The sequence below is a fragment of the Anoplopoma fimbria genome, unplaced genomic scaffold (genome assembly GCF_027596085.1).
Source record: "Anoplopoma fimbria isolate UVic2021 breed Golden Eagle Sablefish unplaced genomic scaffold, Afim_UVic_2022 Un_contig_9375_pilon_pilon, whole genome shotgun sequence".
Classification (NCBI taxonomy): Eukaryota; Metazoa; Chordata; class Actinopteri; order Perciformes; family Anoplopomatidae; genus Anoplopoma; species Anoplopoma fimbria.
Window position 1 is genome coordinate 36124 of NW_026553967.1, and position 6855 is coordinate 42978.

At 38.4% G+C, this 6855-nt stretch overlaps 1 pseudogene; it reads right to left on the reverse strand.

Annotated features, from left to right (window-relative positions):
- Positions 1–444: 444 nt before the first annotated feature.
- LOC129116978 (vasodilator-stimulated phosphoprotein-like) lies at positions 445–6194 on the reverse strand (annotated as a pseudogene).
- Positions 6195–6855: the final 661 nt, after the last annotated feature.

Consider the following 6855-nt stretch of genomic DNA (forward strand, 5'->3'; position numbering starts at 1 on the left):
CCTTATTCCTCTTCTTTCCCTGAGCACAACCGAAACTCAATATTTGCAAATTACAGGACAGCGTGTTGGAGTTCTCTCTTCTCTTGGGTATTTTCAGAGTAGACACTAAAAACTTTTAAAAATCTGTTTTGACACTTTTCCTTTGCAAACATATACCAAGATATTTTACTTAATTTTACTTAAGCAAGTGTAACGACAAGGGGTCTTTGAAGCTATTGGCCAATAAATAAATGCACATAATGTGCTTTGTGAAAGGAAATAAACCAGGACCAGCCCCAAGGCAATTTGAGACATATGGGATACACTGTCAGAAAGCCATTTCACAAATGCCGCACTTAAGAACAATTTAAAAGCAGTTGTACTTTACTTGAGTATTTCTAATTCATATTACTTATACCTGTACTTCCCTATCTTTCAAAAGGGAAGGTTGAACTTTTACTCCAATACAGCTGACAACCATGTCACTCATAACCAAATTCATACAATTTTACAATTTTCACACACAAAACATATGTTAAACAAATACAACATAATGCATTGTGATAAATCAGACTACTACCTCAACAAGCTACAACACTAAAATGCTTATCACACCTTAATGCATTGTAATGTTTTATCACATTTTTGGAGTTTGACAGTAGGCGCCAAGCTTTACTCCGGTACTTATTCCAAAGTGCTGAGTGACAAAAGGAGGCTGCTTTTCCCATGCCTGGCCTCTCTGATACTGGAATCTGACTGCTTTCCATCATGCTGCAGAATATATGAATATTTACCAGGGCAACAACTGACAACTGACTTGCACTATTTTGCAAGACTTTTACTTGTAATTGAGCACATTTACAAAGCACAAGAGTTCTACAGGGGGTAAGCTGAAGTTGTTGTTCTTCCTGTTGCATATAATTTACTAGGTAACAATAAATGGTAGTACTGAAATGCCAGAGATATGTTTGAGTTGATTTAGAAACAGTGGCTCCGTCACATTTGTCCACCAAAGAACACTGGAAGTTTATTTTTCAAATGCAATATGTCCTGTTTAGTACATATTGTAACCACAATTCTTTAACAACAAGAGGAATTCTTACAAAAAAAGTTTGTGAATGTTACATATTCATATAAAAAAAATGATTATTGACCGATATCTCTTTATCAGATTTGTGTTACCCTTAAATATCAAAATTAGCTTCGAAAATCCAATATTGGTCAGGGAATATAAAAAATAGCCCAATTTACATCAGGTAAAATAAATTGTCCAGACATTGCATGATAACACATTCACATCTATTCATTATTTTCTTGATCGAATCTTCAGTCTTCACCTTTTGGCCCAGCATTTTGCAGCTCCTGGATCAGTGCTGGGAGAAAAACAGTAATATAACTAAGAGTAAAACACAAAAGCTTTCTTTCAATATTAATAGTTTGTATAAGCTTAATAAATCAACCTAATGGCAAGGGACAGCATAGAAGGTAGAGCTCACCTGTGATAATCTCCTCCTTAACTTTTTGAAGTTCTTTTTTCACTTCTTCAAGAATTTCCTTCAAACACACATACAATACCATAAGACCTTGATATTAGAAAGTTCTTACTTGCCAAATCCTTCATCATAATTAAAGTCAATCAGTTTTTAGTAAACAGCTCTATGCGATAACATTGCACATTAGTGGCATCCTGTTGTGCATTTGATGACATTACTCCCTGGTGCTTGCAAATCCCGGTGGACTGTGAAACACATTGATAATATTACAACATTGTTTCTAGCATCTTTGTTCATTAAAAACAAAAGCCACATCATTCCCTGTGTCAGAAAAAATGATGTTGTTCTTGTTGACTTAAAAGTTGATAATGAACAAGAGGAGGAAAAAGGCATAACACAGAGCTTTGCTATAAGTCTAGCTGCAGGATGGTGTTTTATGTGTAAAAAAAGAAACCAACCTGTTTGATTCTTTCCATATTACTATCATTTCCTGCACCATCAGAGTTTGTTTTCACCACCTTCATCCTAAGACAGAAAGAAAAAAAAATCTGTTTTTTTTTTTGAGATCATGAAAGAGCTAGGCAGGATAAGCAGCATACCTTATTTCAGACAGAAATAACAAAAGCCCATTTATAGGTATAAACAAATAAAAGAGTAAGAGAAAGAGGAGACAGAACAGCAGCAGTCAGACAGTTAAAACAGTGCATGAAATCAATATTTAGCATAGATCTCCCATCGTCTCAACAGCTGCTTATAGTTCAGCGAGAGCAAGTCTTTATAGAGAAATTTGAACAAGTCTCTGAAAATCTAAAAGTCCTGTTTTGCTTGTCAATATACTATACTCTATGCTGGTGTAAATCCTGTAAATTTCCCGCTGCGGGACTAATAAAGGATTATCTTATCTTATCTTATCTTATCTTATCTTATCTTATCTTATCTTATCTTATCTTATCTTATACTGGAGTTTGTTGAAATAGTGGAGCAATAATGACTAATGAGTTTCATTACTCAGGTTGACCAATGCTAATAGTCTTTCTGCTCTGACATTCTGACTTCATGAGCAAAACTTCCCAAAGTTTAGTGAAGCAGTGATACGGAAGACTGTCACCAAAGAAGCATAGTAACAAGTCTCAGTTTCAGTCTCTTGCTACTATTACAGCCTCAGACATAAACTCCCAAATGTTGAATGCTTTATCTGTCGTAGTGAGTCCTTTTTAGCAACACAGCACTAACGATGACAGCAGTGATACAGTATGAGCTCATTTCACTGGCTCATACTGTAGTCAGCATACAAAGCCGAGAGCACTGAGAAGGAGACTCTCAGGACAGGAGAGAACTTTGGCAGGTGTGGACAGAGGGGGGACTGATACCTGGACACTGGGGTAGTGGTGGAGTTAGAGGAGGTAGAGGTGGAGGAGCTGGGGCTGGAGTCTTTCTGATTGTTGTCTAAGGATTTGGGCCTGTTTGCAAAAACATGCAGATTATTTTAGGCAACTGCTAAAATGTTTGGGTTTTTTGGCTGTGGAATGTGATGTTATTTAATGATCAATCATTTGGATAGTGACATTTTTTTTTATTGATAAGGCTCTTACCTTGGATTAATGGCACATTTTTTCTTTGGCCTTTCCATCAATTTCTGATGAAATATGATTTATTATTACAGTACATGGCCATAAGATCAAATGAAATGTGAGAGATGAGTTAATATATGAAGCATATTTTTATTCTAAGGTTGATCCAATGGTTTGGTTGCCGACAAAGAATATAAGAATAAATTATTTCTTGTTAGTTTGAAAACTGTTTTTTTTATATGATTTGGTGTGGCAATGAGAAGTCATACATTGAAAAGCCATTTATGTGGCTGTACAGTCCTGTCGGGTAGAAATGAACACGACTCACCTCCTGCTCCTGAGAATTTTGATATTGAGGAGTCACAATCCTCCTGTATTCATATACAGACATTAACCAAAGTTATCATAGACTCTTATCTTAAATCATGCTGCTCCTTCCACAAACATTACAGAATAATGCGAAGAAGTCAATTATACATGAAATAACCGACATGAGACTTACATTTGAGGGTCTACCGTTTTTGAAGCAGGATTATCAGCAGCTTTCCTCCTATTTAAAATAGTTGTATAATTGACATTCAGAAGTCCCTAGCTTCAGATCATCACATACATATCTGTCCTACATGTCTCGTTAGTGACAACTTACCTTCTAGCAAAGATGGCGCTCATCTCTCCCATTAGACCACCTCCTCCACCTCCACCAGATGAGGGTGCTGGTTTGGGGGATGATGCTGCTTCTCCTCCCTCCTCCTAGAAACACAAAAAACCCTCCAGTCACCTTGTTCACAGGAATTTGTTAATCGATCAACGTCCTCAGTTTGTCATTAACTAGAACATGGAAACCAAAATCATCCATCATTTGTGCTACATCTTTTGTATAGTCTATACAGCAGAGCAAGTATGCACCATGGCAATGCAGTGTTGGAGTACGCAAAGGTGATAATGCAGGTACCCTACCTTGACTGTTTTACGCAGTTTGGCTCCTGACAGAGCTGCACATAGATCATTTCCCCCTCCACTTCCTCCAGTAGGTGGCGGGGTGGTGCAGGTGGGACCATGCCCCCAGGAGGAGGTGGTGGAGGGGCAGGTGGGCAGGTTCCTGAGGAAGGTGGTGGGTGTGGAGGTGGTGGGGGCCGGTGGGGGGCGGGTGGAGCGGGCGGTGGGGCAGGAGGAGCAGGAGGAGCAGCAGAGGTCTGCATCTCCCTCTCCAGGCGTTCTTTCTCCTGCTGGTCCTGCTTCTGGCGCTCTAGTCTGGACAGACATCGTCAGATGGTTCTGATGCTGGTGTTAAAAGCTGTTTCATATTTATGTTTGGCTTTCTCCACAGCTGAGTTAAATCTGTAACAGTGTCATTCAGCTCTGGAAGGTTTAGCTGATTAATTGATTAATCATTTCAATCATTTATGAACACACAGGATTCAGCTTCTCAAATGTGAGCTTTATGAGGTAATCATTGTTAACTGAATATATTTGCATTTTTCAATCAAGTTTTGACTGTTGATTGAATAAACAAAACAATCTGACATCCACTTGGGTGTTGAGACATCATGACATTTTTCATACTTTTCTGAAGATGCTCTAAACAGTTAATTGAAAATAAAATCAAGACCGTATTTCTAATGAAAATGAAGATTAGTTGCAGCCTCGGTATCATTTATAATAAATGGTACCTTCTCTGGTGTTCAAGCTCCTGTTCAGAGGGCCCCGTCTGAACCGTGCCTGAGCAGAAACATTATTTTGTGTGTTGAGTAAAGGCCATTTAAACTTAAATAAAGCAGCAGATGAAAGCAAGCTTGTAATCCACAAAAACCCACCTAAATGTGAGCCTCAATGTCATTTTGATAGCGTACATTCATGAGATACATTGCAGTAGGTGTTATCAAGCTGATGACATTTCTATATGCACGTACTTTTGATTACATTTGATTAGTCATTAGGCATATTTGATTTTAGCTGACAGTGATTTTTCACTGACTGGAAATAAAAGAACACTTTTTTAATCAAACACAGCACGCAACATATGGCTTGATAATGGATGTATTTCCAAATGATGTGTCAGTACCAACTAGACCAGCCAAATTAAATCACACTGGGACTATCACAAAAAATAAACAATTGCAAAAATCCCCTTATTTGTTATTTTAATCAGCACTGACTGAGCTGGATCTAAAGTGCCATCTTCCATTGCTTTGTTTACCTTTGCCCGCCGGTGCATTGAGAGCCTCTAATGCATGCAACATGGAGTTGGCAAAAAGAGCAGCATCCTCTTTACTGCCAAAGTTCAGCCCCCACACCTGTTTGGGATCCCGCCATTGGTGGAAAGTTGGTGTGGCTTGATTATATTTTATCCCTTTGATAATGGGACAGTTGATCACCACCTGGCAGGAAACACATAATAGTGACAGTATAGAGGGTTTGAGACTTTGGGGGTCATACTTTATAATGTCATGTACACTGAAATGCAATTCAGATGGAGGTCAGATGTGAGTTGATTCAAATGTATAATAATTTGTTAAGCTTTTTATATTGTTCATGCTTGAATTGCATTAGACTATAAGGTGTAAGTGCTGTAATGTGACTAAAATCCACTAGGTGGTGATGATACTGTACTGTTCATAAAGAGCACAGGAAATCATTTCCAATCAGAACAACAGATCCCCAAAGGATGCTGTCTCCACTGCTCTCAACTTAGCCCTCACTTATCTTAGTCTCTGATGGTCAGAATTCACCAAACTTAAAATGTGCTCAATGAACGTTCAGAAACTGGAGCTATACTGGTAAACTACATTGTTGAGTTTGTCTGTTTTATTCATTGTGTTTCAAGGAGGTAAATACAGAAAAATTAAGTATTCACAAAGTTTGGTGGGTGTGACCTTCGACCAGAGAGACTGCACTATGTGCGTGTACAACGTGAAGGTGACTGTCTGTTTGGCTGTGTGTGTGTGTGTGTGTGTGTGTGTGTCTGTGAACAGTTGTCTTGTACCTGCTGATCGGCCTGCAGTTTGCGGCCCACCACTCTAAAGGTGTTGGCCCCAGGGTTGTGATAGATGTGGACGCGGCTGTAGGAAGGACTGTCAGATCCCGCTGGCACCCACCGCTTGTTGCCGTCATCGTACAGCATGACTGTCGCCCTCACTTGGCAGATACTGGACTCACTGTGGGTAGAAGAAATGATGAGAAAGAAAAGGTGTTGAGATGCAGAGTACGAGAAAAAAAGGATGGAATGAAGTGCAGAGCAATAGTATTGTGATATGTAGTGTGGTAACAGTAGTAGTATAGATATGGACAGCTAAAAGAAGTACTCGATGAGATTTCTGGTCATCATATGTGTATTCAAGACAAACTGGAAACATGGAACACAGGAAAGACCCACCCAACACCAGGGTGGGTGGCGAAGCTAAAAACTAATTTGGTGTAGAACACAATATTAATGCATCGCAGTGTTGAGTTCTATAACTAGATGTAACTAGCCAAGTCAGATTTGTAGTCTTTTTATATAGATAAATATAGAGTCCTACTCAACAGTGAGTGTTTTGAATACTAAACTCTTTCACGGCCGGCTGGTGTAGGACATATTCTGTTCTTTATGCCACAATGTCAAAATACTCTATTGCAAGTAAAAAAAAAAGTATTTTATTCAACATTACAAGTAAAAAATAAAAAAGTATCAAAGCAAATGTACTCAATATGCAGCAGAGAGGCTCTTGTCAGTGATAAATTATACAAATGATTCCATAATTTTTACCGATACATATTGGCAACCGCAATTTATCTTGTTTTAATACATTATATATAATACAATCTTTAACAAT